This window comes from Eriocheir sinensis, chromosome 56 (assembly GCF_024679095.1).
Source record: "Eriocheir sinensis breed Jianghai 21 chromosome 56, ASM2467909v1, whole genome shotgun sequence".
NCBI lineage: Eukaryota > Metazoa > Arthropoda > Malacostraca > Decapoda > Varunidae > Eriocheir > Eriocheir sinensis.
Genome location: NC_066564.1, coordinates 9,093,079 through 9,108,083, shown reverse-complemented (window position 1 = coordinate 9,108,083; position 15,005 = coordinate 9,093,079).

Sequence of the window (15,005 nt, the reverse complement as noted above, 5' to 3'; positions counted from 1 at the left end):
CACAACAATTATATTTTGGCTCATATTTTTTTCTTTTTCTTCATTAACTTTTTTTCTGGCACTACACTTTTTTTCAGTCCTCTTCTTTGTCTCCACTTTTTTTTTTGTTCTTTCTCTACTTCTCTGGCGACCTCGATCTATTTTTCACTCTTCTTATACTTTCTCTCCCCTTTCTCCGTTTCTTCTCTGCTAGTGACACTAATAATTTCTATCTCCTTTGTTCATTTCCTTTTCATTTTCTCCTTCACGACTCTAACTTTTCTTGCGGCAAAGATTTTTTTTTTACTCTACCTTTCTTTTTTTCTTTTTCTTCTCTTAAGTCTCTTCTTTATTTTCTGACGACATCATTTTCTTTTATTTTCTTCACCTCTCATATCTTCTTCATCTTTTTCTGTTTTAATTCTTTTCTTCTATGACTCACGAGTCTTCGTTCACTTCACTTTTCAAATTATTTTCTTTCCCCTTCCTCCGCTTCTTCTCTCCTTCTCTGACACCAAACTTTTTGTCATTTTATTTCCTATTTTTTTATTCCCCTTTTCTTCTTTGCTTCTTTATTTCTATTGTCATTTTTCCCTTCCCTTTTCTCCGTTCCTTTTCTTCTTCTCTGACACACCAAACTTTTTGTCATTTTATTTCCTATTTTTTAATTCCCCTTTCTTCTTTGCTTCCTTATTTCTCTTGTCATTTTTTCCCTTCCCTTTTCTCCGTTCCTTTTCTCCTTCTCTGACACACCAAACTTTTTCACTTCAGGCCAACCGTAAAAACTCGACGAACTTGTTTTGCGTGCCTGTGTGTGCGTGTGAATAGATATTTGCTTTCAAGAATATTACGCCGCTGTTTCTGGCCTACCGTGCTCGTCTGCGTATTCATTAGTTCTTGCGCTGATAAATGAACAATCAAAGGCAGCCCCAGAAGCCACGCGTCGAGTGTAATCAGCTGTAGGAAAGAGAATAATTGAAGGGAACAGAAACTTTGAATTAGGCAAAACTGAAACTCATACCTGCGTCCTGCTTTTTTGTTGTGTGTGTGTGTGTGTGTGTGTGTGTGTGTGTGTGTGTGTGTGTGTGTGTGTGTGTGTGTGTGTGTTTGCCTGTCTGCTTGTTTTTTCCTTGTTTTTTTGTTTCTTTCGTTTTTTATATATTTTTTCCCTGTTTTTATCTGATTTCTTTCTCTGTGGCTGTCTATCCGTCTGCCTGCTTGCCTGCCTGCCTCTCTGTCTGTCTGTATGTATGTGTGTGTCTCTCTCTCTCTCTCTCTCTCTCTCTCTCTCTCTCTCTCTCTCTCTCTCTCTCTCTCTCTCTGTCTCACCCTTATTTTCAGGTTCATTCTTGTGCCGTCATTTGTATTTGTTCGCGCGCGCTGCTTGCATATGTATGTGGGATTAAGTGTGATCATATCTAGTTTATTCACTTTGGTGTGCATGAAGGACTGCGCGAGATGGAGATTAGCAGCGTATATTATATTATGCATGTATGTATATAAGTATGCATGTATATGTACGCAGGTTGCTTGTTTGCTTGTGTGTGTGTGTGTGTGTGTGTGTGTGTGTGTGTGTGTGTGTGTGTGTGTGTGTGTGTGAGAGGGGACGCCTTGAAATATGGTAATTGATGATGTGTTTAACACGTCTGGAATATGAATTCAATATCATTTGCATATCGGTACACCGTCATAACCCCGCGCGAGTCGTATTGGCTGCCTGTCCTTCGCCTGTCTGCCTGCCTTAATGCGGCCGTGCCCGTCCGTTTGTACCTGTCCGCCCTGCCGTTCATCCATGCGTCCTTCTGTCCGCCGGCCTCAGTGTTGATCCGCCGGTATCTGCCCATCTATCCGCTCATTGATGTGTCCGTCTGTCCGTCCGATGAGTGATATGCGATGCCCACCTGTCTGTCTGTCTGTGTCTGTGTGTCTTGTCTGTCCGTTCCAGTGTCCGCCTGTCTGTCTTGCCGCCACGCGCGATATGCAATTAAGGTAATGTACGCATCAACAGGGCACGCCGAACATCAGACAGCCCGGCCGCTTGTTACCTCCGTCTCATGCAATGCAATCATGGCCTCCTTCGCTTCCCGCTTCTCCGTCCCTTTCTGCTTGTCTCCCTGTTTCTCCCGTCTTTTTCCTCCTCTTTCTGCGTTATTTTTGTCCTCATCATCCTTTTGCTTCCCTTCGCTTCGTCTTTCTCATCTCATTTTCTCCTTCATCGTCCTCTCCTTTTACTTCCTTTCCCTCATCTTCATTTTCGTCTTTCTCATTTCTCTCGTCGTTATCATCGTTGTCCTCCTCCTCCTCCTCCTCCGAGCCAAGCATAATTAACAGAAGGCAACCAGACATCTTGCTTGAAGAGTCACCAGGTGTGTGTGTGTGTGTGTGTGTGTGTGTGTGTGTGTGTGTGTGTGTGTGTGACCTTGGGTAGGTACACACACACATACACACACATACATACACAAGCACACACGCACGCACTTTCTCTCCTCATAGCAAACTTAATGTGATTTGCCTTTGATCTACGCGTGACGAGATGCACGGAGCGTCTGTAAACGTATTTATATCTAGGAAAAAATGACCAAAAACTCGGAAAATTACACCAGGGTCATGTCAGCCATTCCACCTCATCCCTCTCAACCTTCACCCGCTCTCACCAGGGCAGTCACCTCTCTCTCTGACGCCCCCCCCCTCCCCCCCCCCCATACACTGGTCCGGCTTACGTCAGGTAAATATTTAGTTAGGTATTAATGGAGTCCTTTTTACTTCCTCCTGGCCAGCACAGCACTCAGGTTCGCTTGGCTTTTACCGGCTAGATGGAAGGGGGAGGAAGGGGTGGGGAGTTTGTGGAGGGGAGGGAAGGGGGAGGGGAGAATATATCAAGGGGTGGGGAGAAGATCTAATTTTCTCAACATCCGCCTCCTCTTCCTCTTCCCCTGTCCTTCTCTCCCACTTCTCCTCCCCCTTCTCCTCTTCCCAGCACGCACCCTGATATTTGTATTAATTTATTTTGGTTGTATGTTTCCCCCAAGTTCCGTTTTTAGTGTTTCCTTTTATATACTACTTATTTTGTGCGATATTATGTCTGTGGTCTCCGTGATATACACTTTCTGGGTCTGTTGCGCTTTGGTTTTCTTGCATTGTTATATTTACCCTTTCTGTAGGTGTTTTTTGACTCACTCCCTCTCCATATATCTCAAAATCTTTCTACTTACGTATCTGTATCTCAACTTTTCTTTGTTTGTTTGTTTTATTCCGGGAAAGGTAATGTATTAAAAAAATCTTGGTTGTTTTTGGCTGTAGTGTACCCAATCAGTAAGTCAGTCAATATCATACACTTGTTGGTATTTTTGGCTCTCACTCCCTCTCCAGATATCTCAACCTATCTATCTATGTACCTCTATCTCTGTTTTTCTTTGTTTGTTTGTTTGTTTTCATTCCGGGAAAGGTAATGTGTTAAAAAATCTTGGTTGTTTTTGGCTGTTGTGTACCCAATCAGTAAGTCAGTCAATATCATACACTTGTCTTTTTTTTGGCTCTCACTCCCTCTCCAGATATCTCAACCTATCTATCTATGTACCTCTATCTCTACTTTTCTTTGTTTGTTTTATTTTTATTCCGGGAAAGGTAATGTGTTAAAAAAATCATCGGTGTGTGTTTGTGTGTGTGGCTGTTGTGAGTCCATCAGCTGCTCGGTCCGTCCGTCTAAAAGTGAACCAGCCGATCAATCATTCAGCGACAGGCGGCCGAGAAGGCATTTCACTCCAGCAGTCACCCGCAGAGACAGCCACACGCCCGCCAGGCCATCAGTCTCGCTCAGCCAGTGTTTTCTCCACCATGCTGGCAGCCACTTACTCATAGTTCACCAGTCAATCACCTACTTAGTTTCCCAGTCAGCCGGTCAACGAAACATTCAGATCCCAGCAATTTAGTCAATATGCCAGTCGACCGATGTGTGTGCTATCAGCCAGTCACTCACAGTCTAAGAGTTACAGAAACATTTAGTTAAATCGCCAGGAATTCATGCAATTAGCCAGCCATGACGTCAACCAGTCACTCACAGTCTAACAGTTACCGAGACATTTAGTTAAATCGCTAGGAATTCACGCAGTTAGCCAGCCATGACGCCAATCAGTCTCTTGCCGTCCACAAGTTAGTGTATTCAGTTAGACAGCCATGCAGGTAGCTGTCAGCCGCCCAGACCGCTAAACCGCAGCCAGTCAGCCAGTCACCTCATTATTCCACATGCAGTCAACCAGTTCATCAGTTTCAACCAGCTAGCCAGTTTGTTTATCTACGTTCATATACGTGTACATGTAGTCAGCCAGTCACATTTTCCAGTGAATCAGTTCGTTAACCAGCCGGGCAATCGGACAGGCAGCCAGGTAGTCCATCCATCAGTCAGGCGGACAGCTAAGGGCCCGGGCCGCCGACCCATCAGCCAGCCAGTCAGTCAGCCGGGCAGCCAATCACAGGCGTCTCACACGGTCATGCTCTGTAATCGCTGTGCGTCAAATGTTTGCTATTTTTAAGACTCAATTACCTGGAGACACGTCAGCTCCACGTGGCAGCCGGGCGAGGCACGAGGGCGTTGCCTTCTGAAGCTTCCCCTTCAATCATGTATGTTTGCGGTGATTCTGAAATATGAAGTGTATCTATTCAGTGATATTTGCTTTTGTGGCGTGCACGAGACATTAGTTTGTATTATTATATGCTGCATAATAATACTGAACGTGGTCATTTCAACTTTTTCCTTCTAATAGTGGTTCACGTGCGTGGTGATACTTTGTGTTGTTTATTAGGAACAGGCAGTGCCGCTGTTTTTATTGAGGCGCTCACGAACCCTCGCAATTACTTGTTTTCGTTATTCTTGTTATTAACGGTAACTCTAGACCAGGGACCAAACAAAAACATAAGCCGCCACAACACGGAGCTCTCACACGGCAAACAGAAATATACCAAAGTTTCATAAAACAGAAAAATATCACTTTACATTACTATGAGAGAAGTATTGTGCAGAAGGTGACTATTGGCAGTAAGGCAAAGTGCGCTCAAGGCCGTGGACTGGCAGCACGTTGTCACCTTGTTGCATGCAGGTGTGAAGTGCGTGGCTGTGTTGCCTCATGCGTGTGCCGTGTGTGGTTATCAGGTTTTTAGTGTTGTTGTGCGGCTGTTTTATGCTGACGTGCGAGCCTTTTCGTGTGCAGAAGTCTTATCATTTATTCTCGGCATGGCAAAAACATTTATTGTTATGTGGCTTTTTTAGGCTGATAAACGTGTATTTTGTCCTGCAATAAGTTTTACAATTCCTTCTCGGTATGGCGTTTTTATGCAACATTTACCTTTCTGCGCTGTTTGTTCTGTCGTTAATTTCCTGCTTGTGGTAATGGTTTGCGGTATTTCTGGGTGCATGACGTCGAATATAACGTAGATATTGCTTCGCGCACTGCTCTCTTTATGCACCTCCCGGCCCAAACCCACACTTGTGAAGGTGTTCAGTCTTACATTGCAACATTTTGTCAGATATTTATTCATGCATTCTATTGGTTTATTGATTAGTTTGTTTATGGCATCCATGATAAGCGTTGTTCCTTTCTGTTCGGAGGGCACCGGGTACACTCTTGGTCGATTGATTTCAGAGCTCTGCAATATACGTATAGACTCAGTAGATTACCAGCAGTTGTGGGTAGTAATTTGTTAATCTTTTCCGATTGACTGCTAGAGTGTATTCAAGACAGCCTTGTTCGTATAGACTTTGTAGATTGCTTCAAGATTATATTATTCGCATTTACTGTTACTAGATCGCTTTCAAGTTGTTATTTTCGCAGAGACGGCTAGGAGACTGCTTTCTAGATTGTCTTATTGGTATATGAGTACATTGTTTTCAAGACGTTCTTACACGTATAAACCGATAGTTGTTTGCTCTTCATCCTGTTTTATTCCTTTCACCCATAACTTGTATCTGTGAGTTATTATTTTTCCAAACTTGCCATTTAGTTTTTCATGTTTTCCGGCGTTCCTTGATGGTTGCCTGTCAGGAGATCGTTTGGGTCCTGACAGTATAGGTTGCTTTCAAAATGGTGTTCTTTATATCCAATCAGTCCTTTATCGATGAGTGGAAATATCCATGGCGCTTATTCTCTTATTCACATATTCGCATACACTCAATTTCCTCTTTAATGATTGCAATTTGAAGGAGTGTTCTTTGCAGTAAATTGAAGTAGGTTTCCCTGGCTGCAAAACGAAGAGAATATACATTGGGCGAGTGATGAGTAAAACCTATTGTCTACTTACATCCTTTCAGCCTTACATACATACGTTTTTTGAATGAGTTTGTTTTGTTTATTTAGCGCTGTTTGCCGGGTGTTTATTTAGCCGTGTTTGCCGTTGTTGTTTGTGTGCGAGGCCTCCGATGAATGGCCTTAACAAAATCGCTTTAGTGCGGCGTTTGTCATGAACTTGTTCCTGGATCGGTGACAAAGTGTTAGTGTATGTATGCGCGCCAGTGAATGTGTGTATTAGTGTGTGTGTGTGTGTGTGTGTGTGTGTGTGTGTGTGTGGACAGCAAAACGCTTGTATTTTTGGGGCGTGTGCGTGCGTGTGTGGACTTTCAAACGTAGAATTGCAAGCGACCGTGAGCTACTGTGCAGAAAAGTAAAAAAAAAAGAAACACACACACACACACACACACACACACACACACACACACACACACACACACACACACACTCTATAGCACGTCTCCCATACACTCAGTAATAATCATAATTGAGGCCTCACCAGAAAGTGCCTGTCTGGAAGAAATGAAAAAAGGAGGGCGAGGAGGAGGGAGAAAAAGAGGAGGAAAGAAAAAGTAAAAAAAAGAAGAAAAGAAACACGCACGCATGCAAACTCGTTACACACACACACACACACACACACACACACACACACACACACACACACACGCACACGCACAGGTCCAAGCATAAAACAACTTTGTAAACGCAATACCGGCAGCAACGTTCTGACCTTACTAACCTGAACTTACTTATGCACTGGACAAACTTGAATACCGAGAGAGAGAGAGAGAGAGAGAGAGAGAGAGAGAGAGGAGAAGGAGAGAGAAAGAGAAGGAAATGAGAAAGGGAAGGGGAAGGGAAAAGAGAGAGAGAGAGAGAGAGAGCGGGGGGGGCTGAAGGAAAAGAAGAAGGAGAAGAGAGAGGAAAAGGAGGAGAAGATAAGAACATAAGAACATAAGAACGCAGGAGTCTACAAGAGGCCGGTAGGCCTGTACAAGGCAGCTCCTTTGACCCTAAGCTCCCGTGTATCTAACCCCACCTAATATCGCTGTCCATGAATTTATCTAGTCTATTTTTGAATGTGACAATTGTATTGGCACTCACCACATGACTGCTAAGCCTATTCCACTCATCCACCACCCTGTTAGTAAACCAATTTTTGCCTATGTCCCTGTTGAATCTGAATTTATCCAGTTTAAAACCATTACTTCGTGTCCTACCCGGTTCTCTTACCAACAAAACCTTATGAATGTCTCCCTTATTAAAGCCCTTCATCCATTTATAAACCTCGATCATGTCTCCACGCACCCTTCGCCTTTCTAGAGAATGCAAGTTTAACTGCTTGAGTCTTTCCTCGTATGGCAAGTTTCTCAACCCCTGAATCATCTTAGTCATCCTCCTTTGCACCGATTCTAACATTTTGATATCCATTCTATAGTAAGGTGACCAGAACTGAACCGCATAGTCAAGATGAGGTCTAACTAATGCTAAATATAGTTTGAGGAAGACTTCGGGGCTTCTGTTGCTTACGCTCCTTGAAATAAATCCCAGTACCCTATTAGCTCGATTTCTAGATTGAATGAATTGTGCCCTTGGACGGAGATCAGATCTCACTAATACACCTAAATCCCTCTCGCACCCAGACCTGCTTATGAGAGTGTCATTTAAGCAATAGTTAAGTGAGGGGTTGTTCCTACCTACACTCAGAATACTGCACTTCTCTACATTGAACTCCATCTGCCATTTATCCGCCCAGTCATACAATCTGTTGAGTTCACCTTGGAGAATACTAGCGTCCTGATCCGACTCAATTACTCTACCGATCTTGGTATCATATGCAAATTTACTAACATCACTACTAATTCCTGTATCTAAGTCATTGATATAAATAATAAACAATAGTGGACCTAATACCGAACCTTGTGGGACCCCACTCGTAACACATCCCCAGTCAGATCTTTTACCATTGATTTGCACTCTTTGCTTCCTATTGCTAAGCCACGCCTTGACCCAGTTCAAACCTTTACCCTCTACTCCGTGAGCCTGTAATTTAAGCAACAGTCGTTGGTGAGGAACTTTGTCAAACGCTTTACTAAAATCAAGATAGATTACATCATAATTTTCATCTCTGTCAACCGCTTAAAATACTTTATTGTAGAAGGACAAGAGATTGGTGAGGCATGACCTACCTTTTGTGAACCCATGCTGCGAGTCGTGAATTAAGCTATGTTTCTCTAAATGCTCCCGAATGTTCCTGGCTATTATGGACTCCAGCATCTTGCCTATAACCGATGTTAAGCTAATTGGGCGATAGTTTGAAGCAACTGACCTGTCCCCCTTTTTAAAAATCAGCGTCACATTAGGTACTTTCCATAGGCTCGGCACATAGCCAGTATTTACCGACATCTTAAAGATGTCGGTTAGTGGGTCACTGAGTACATTACCTAATTCCTTTAATACCCTCGGAAATATCCCGTCAGGACCTGGCGACTTGTTCTTCTTAAGCTTATCTATCTCATCCTGAACTACTTGCCTGGTAATGATTATATCCTTCAATTTATCGCCATCCCCGCCCTCGTACACCTGAACTCTTTCCGGTATAGTCGTTCGATCCTCCTGTGTGAATACTGAAAGGAAGTAGTCGTTCAACAATGTGCTCATATTTTCGTAATTTTCTACTAGCTCCCCTGTGTTTGTTTTCAGCGGTCCAATTTTCTCCCGTGTTTTTGTTCTATACATCTGAAAGAAGCCCTTAGGATTACTTTTCGCCTCATTTGCTACTTTGATCTCATAGTTCCTTTTTGCTACCCTGGTGTTTTTCTTAACTAATCTAGATAGTTCGACGTACCGGCCCCTGAGATGTGTTTCCCCATTCTTTATTTTCTGATAAATTCCCTTCTTTAACCCAATCTCGTGTTTTAGTCCACGAGTCATCCACTTAGGATCATTGTTTTCTTTTCTAAGTGTTCGCTGTGGTATATGCTGTCCTTGCCCCTCTACTATTACTCTAACTAAGTTATTGTAAGACATTTCTACCTGGTTCTCCTGGCTCTCCAATCCGCAGTTCTGGCCCTCATGAATCCCTAGATTATCCCAGTTTACCCCTTCAAGATGTCTTCGAAGCCCCTCGTAATTTGCTCTTCTGAAATCTGGCACTAACACTGGGTTTGCCCAGTCTAAGCTAAAACGAACCGTTCTGTGGTCACTATTTCCTAACTCTCCGCCCACCTCCAACTCACGTAGCAAGTTCCCATTATTGGTTAGGACTAAGTCTAATATGTTATCTCCTCTGGTAGGCTCAGTAACTACCTGCTTAAGGAAATTATCTTGTATAACTTCAAGAAAGTCCTCGGCTTCCAGGTCACCCACTAGGTCTTCCCAGTCTATATTCCTATAATTAAAGTCCCCCATTACGCAGACATTTCTACTCATACTCGCCCTGCCAATCTCCTATAGTAATATACTCGTGTCCTGCCTGTTAAGGTTGGGTGGCCTGTACAGAACTCCTAGAGTTAGTTTTTCTTTCCCTTTGTAAACGTCCACCCAAACTGATTCTGAATCCATGTTAGTTTGGACTGAATTGTTAACTAAACATTTAAGTGAGTCTTTAACATATATCGCAACTCCACCTCCCTTTCTGCCCCTTCTGTCTTTGTGAAACATCTGATAACCCGTTATTTCAAATTCTGATCTAAAATTTCTATTAGCAGTGTCTATCCATGTCTCAGTGATCGCTATTATGTCAAAATTTTCTGAACAAGCTTCACCCCTTAGTAAGTCTATCTTGTTTCTGAGGCTCCTGCTGTTAGTATAGAAGATTCTTAGCCCGTCCTCTGTTACTCCCCAAGAATTACTTCTAAGCTGCCTGGTTATATTATGAGCTAGATGTCCCCTCCCATTACTCCTCCCATTGCTCCCATTACTCCTCCCCCCCTCGCCTATACTAAAAAATCCCTCAGGGTACCAAGTGCTCGCTCAAGGGAGTCTGAGAGAGCCTCAACACCCTTGAACGTCAAGTGTATCCCGTCACGGGCGTAGAGGGCGCCGTTGCCAAAGAAGAGGTCCCAATTGTCGACGAACAGCCACCCATTGCGCTCGCAGTGCTCAGCAAGTCTGCTGTTCACTGCTATCGCCCTGGACAGCCATCCATCGCCAACGCCCCTCCTTGGCAGGACGCCACACACTACTGGCGACCCACCAGCGTCACGTATCCTGCCTAACAATTCTCTAAAACGCCTGAGAAGGTCCTCGCTTGGCACACGAGAAACGTCGTTTCCGCCACAGCTGAGAAAGACAATGGGGTTCGATCCCTCGCTTGCCATACAAGCCCCTGCCCCTGGGAAACACACCCTCGTCCTGTTCTTATCCTTGGAGCAAAAATACCTGTCAACATAACGAACCTGACTATCATCAACAACAAGAACCCGACGGCCGGAAGAGGGGCCAGGAGGGGTGGGTGAAGGGGGGAGAGGAGAGCGGGAAGGGAGGGGAGGGACCTGCTGTGAAGAACGAGGAGAAATTGTGGAAGAGGTGGAAGGTGGAAAGGATGTGGAGGTGGAGGAAACATGGAAACATGGAGGAGGAGGAGTGAGGTGGTGGAGGGAGGAACGGACGAGGAGAGGGAGAAGGAAGAGGGGGAAAGGGAAGGTAAGGGACAGGTGTTGGAGGGAGGGACGAGCGAGGAGGCGGAGGACGAGGAGAATGAGGGAGAGGAGGAGGAGGAGGAGGAGAGTGGGCGGGAAGAGGGGAGACGGAAGAGGAAGGCGAGGTGGAGGCGGAGGAGGAGGAGGAGGAGGAGGAGGAGGAGGAGGAGGAAGGAGGAGGAGGTGAAAGGGAGAGTGAGGTGGGGGAGGGAGGAACGGACGAGGAGAGGGAGGAAGAAGAGGGGAAAAGGGAAGGTGAAGGACAGGTGTGGGAGGGAGGGACGAGCGAAGAAGCGGAGGACAAGGAGGAGAAAGAGGGAGAGGAGGAGGAGGAGGGAGGGCGGGGAGAGGGGAGAGGGGGGACGGAAGAGGAAGGCGAGGAGGAGGAGGAGGAAGTGGAGGAAGAAGAGGAGAAGGAGGGGTGGGAAGCGGGGAGAGCGGAGATGGTCGAGGAGGAGGAGGAGGAGGATGGGAGGGGCTGCTGCGTGGGAGAAGACAATACTGGAGGGGAGGAGGACGAGGAAGAAGAGGAAGAGGAAGGGGAAGAGGAGGAGGCGGGGCTTGTTGCTGCTGCACTAACTAGTAAGTTTACCTGGGCGGCGAGAGTCGTAACCCTATTCTCTAACTCTATGATCCTCTGATCATCCTTCTGAGTCTTAACGCAGAACCTACAAACGTCCTTGGAAAGAAAGTACTGCTTGGCCATGCGAAGGCCACACCCAGAACAACGCTTGAGTGACGTCATGGTGAAGATATGGGCGAGGCAAGACGGAAACAATTAGGCGCGTTAAGACGATAACAAAGTACGCAGCTGCGGTGAGGTCGTCAGGTCAAATCACTGGGCAAAAAGATGAGGAAGAAACTGTTAAGGAAATTAGAAAGGGAAGGGGAAAAGGAGAGAGAGAGAGAGAGAGAGTAGCTAACTTGGTTGTGTAATAGCAGAACTTGCCTCCTCTTCCCGTTTTCCCGCACTTTGAAATGCTCTCTAGGACCACACAGTTTCTTTTTCTTTTTTTTTCTTTTTACTCCCCAAACTTTTCCTTTCTCTTCTTTACTCTTCTGGTTCCATTTTTGTTTGTTTTTTGACGCAGGTTTTTCGGAATGTTATTTTCTTTTTCTTTTTTTTTTGTTACGGCGGCTTTCGTTTTCCTTCACCCTCTGTTCCGCTGGCTTCGTTTTCTTTCGGGTCTCTCTCTCTCTCTCTCTCTCTCTCTCTCTCTCTCTCTCTCTCTCTCTCTCTCTCTCTCTCTCTCTCTCTCTCTCTCTCTCTCTCTCTCTCTCTCTCTCTCTCTCTCTCTCTGTCTCTCTCTCTCTCTCTCTCTCTCTCTCTCTCTCTCTCTCTCTCTCTCTCTCTCTCTCTCTCTCTCTCTCTCTCTCTCTCTCTCTCTCTCTCTCTCTCTCTCTCTCTCTCTCTCTCTCTCTCTCTCTCTTTCTCTCTCTGTGTGTGTGTGTGTGTGTGTGTGTGTGTGTGTGTGTGTGTGTGTGTGTGTGTGTGTGTGTGTGTGTGTGTGTGTGTGTGTGTGTGTCCTCTTTTCTCTATTCCCTCTTTTTACAGAGCTCTCTTATTAATATTATTTTTCTCTTCTTTCGTTACTCATTCTTACTCCTATTTTTTTTTTTCTTCCCCTTTCTACTCTCTTAATATTGTGAACTTTTCTTCTTTGCCAACTCAGAGCTCGTCGACGCTACACAAACACTGAGCAAAACCTTCTTGGCATATTGATTTGTTGACCACTGGATAAAAGAAAATTGGACGAGGTCGATTGTTGTCTGACGGATGTGGTTGTATTTGTTTTTTCATTCCAATTAATTTTTTTTCCTGCCAACAAGTCTTCATTTATGGCTAGGCAGGATGAAGCCCTCGCCCTTGTCTTGACCTTACCGAACACTTGCAGGACGAACTCATATATACAGGGAAGACAGTTGACCAGTAGTGCACGAAGGGTTGTTTTTTGCTTCCTTCTTCGTCTTTGTCTTCCTCGCCTACGCCCTCTTCCCGCTGGTTTCCTTCATCACGCCTTCTTCGTTTCCGTCTTTTTCGCCTTCCTCTTCGTCGTCGTCTTCTTCTTCTTCATCTTGACTTATTGTTCGCCTTCCTCGTCATCTTCACCAGCTTTTTCGCCTTCATCCTCTTTTTCGCCCTCTATTTTGCTTTCTTCTTCCTCCTTGCCCTCTTTTTCGCCTTTCTCTTCGTCGTCATCTTCTTCTTCATCTTCGCCTTCCTCGTCTTCTTCGCCCTCTTTTTCGCCTTTATCCTCTTCTTCGCCCTCTATTTCGCCTTCTTCCTCTTCTTCACCCTCTTTTTCGCCTTCTTCCTCTTCTTCGCCATCGTCTTCCTCGCCTTCATCTTCCTCGCCTTTCTGTTCGTGTTCCTCTTCGCCTTCACATTTCTCCTAACCCTTCTTCTCCTCCTCTTACTTCTGTCTTACCCTCCTTCACCTCCCTCCTTTTTTCCCCTTCTTCACCTCCGCCGTTCCCTCTTCCTTCTCCGCCTCCTCCTCCTCCTCTCCTTTCCGCCCCTCCAACAATAATTTCCTCCATAAGTGACTCTGGAGTGGTCCTCTTCACTTCTTGCTCAATTGTAGTCGTTCCCTCCCTCCTTCCTCCCTAATTCGTTTTCGTTTTTTCCTCTCCCCTTTTTCTGTTCCACTTTCCCTCTTTTTCCCGGTTATTTGGCCCTTTTGTCTTCCTCTTCCTTGTTTCTCTTGCAATATTTTTTCTCCATTTTTTTTTTCGTGTTTTCCTTTCTGCAATTTTCTTTTTCTTGCTTACATATTTTTTCTTTTAGATATTTTTTTTGTCCTCTTGCATTCCTCTGTGTTTGTTTTTTCTTTGTGTGTGTGTGTGTGTGTGTGTGTGTGTGTGTGTGTGTGTGTGTGTGTGTGTGTGTGTGTTTTCCAGTCTGCTGTTTTCTCTTTCGTTTTCTTTCTTACTCCTTCTATTTATCTTTTATTTTCAAGGTATTTGGTTGGCACTTTCTTCCCCCTCTTGCTCACGCTTACATATATTTTTTCTCTTTCTTTCTTTTGTGTGTGTTTTCCTCTGTGCAATCTTCCTTTCTGGCTTCCGTTCTTCCTTCTTTTCTTCCTCATTTATTTCTTCCTTCCTTCTTCGCGTCCTTTTTCTTCCTAATGTATTCCTTCATCCTTCTCCTTGTCCTTCATTTCTCTCATATATTCTTTCCTATCCTTATCCTGCTTTTCCTCCTCTTTTTCATCCTCCTTATTATTTCCTTTTTCGCGTCCTTTTTCTTCCTTATAAGCTCCTTCCTCGCCTCCTCCTTCTTTTCTTCCTCCTCCTTCTTCCTCCCTCGCCTCCTCCTCTTCCTCCTTCCTTTCGTTATTGGCTGCGTGTAAAGTGATTGTTTCTTTTTCTGTCCTTTCACTCCCTTGTTTCCTTCTTCCTTTCGTTTTTCTTTTCATGTTTATTTGCCTTCTGCTGGTTTTCGTTTCTTTATTTATTTTTGGTGGTCATGGTTACAACGCGTTCTCCTTTTTATAATTATTTTGGGCTTTCCTCCGTCCTCTTTCACCTTCTATGTCTTTCTCTTTTGCTTCTTCATATGTTTTCTTTCTCTTTCTTGTTTTAGTTTTCTTATTTTCTTTCTTTCGTTTGTGTGTCGGCTTTTCGGTCTGTCTTTGTCTGTAATGCTGTGTGTGTGTGTGTGTGTGTGTGTGCTTTTTTCGTCTCTCTCTCTCTCTCTCTCTCTCTCTCTCTCTCTCTCTCTCTCTCTCTCTCTCTCTCTCTCTCTCTCTCTCTCTCTCTCTCTCTCTCTCTCTCTCTCTCTCTCTCTCTCTCTCTCTCTCTCTCTCTCTCTCTCTCTCTCTCTCTCTCTCTCTCTCTCTCTCTCTCTCTCTCTCTCTCTCTCTCTCTCTCCCTCTCTCTCTCTCTCTCTCTCTCTCTCCCTCTCCCTCTCCCCCCCCCTCTCACAATCCCTCTCACCTACGTTTCCCAATCTGATTAATTCCATGAACCTATCGGGGCTCGTGAGAGAAAAATAATAATGATAAGCTTTTTAATCAGCCCCTTTCTCGGAAGCGTCTAATATATTGCACAGTGCTCGACTTGATATCGCTAATGAAACTTCTCTTATTGTTCTGATGTA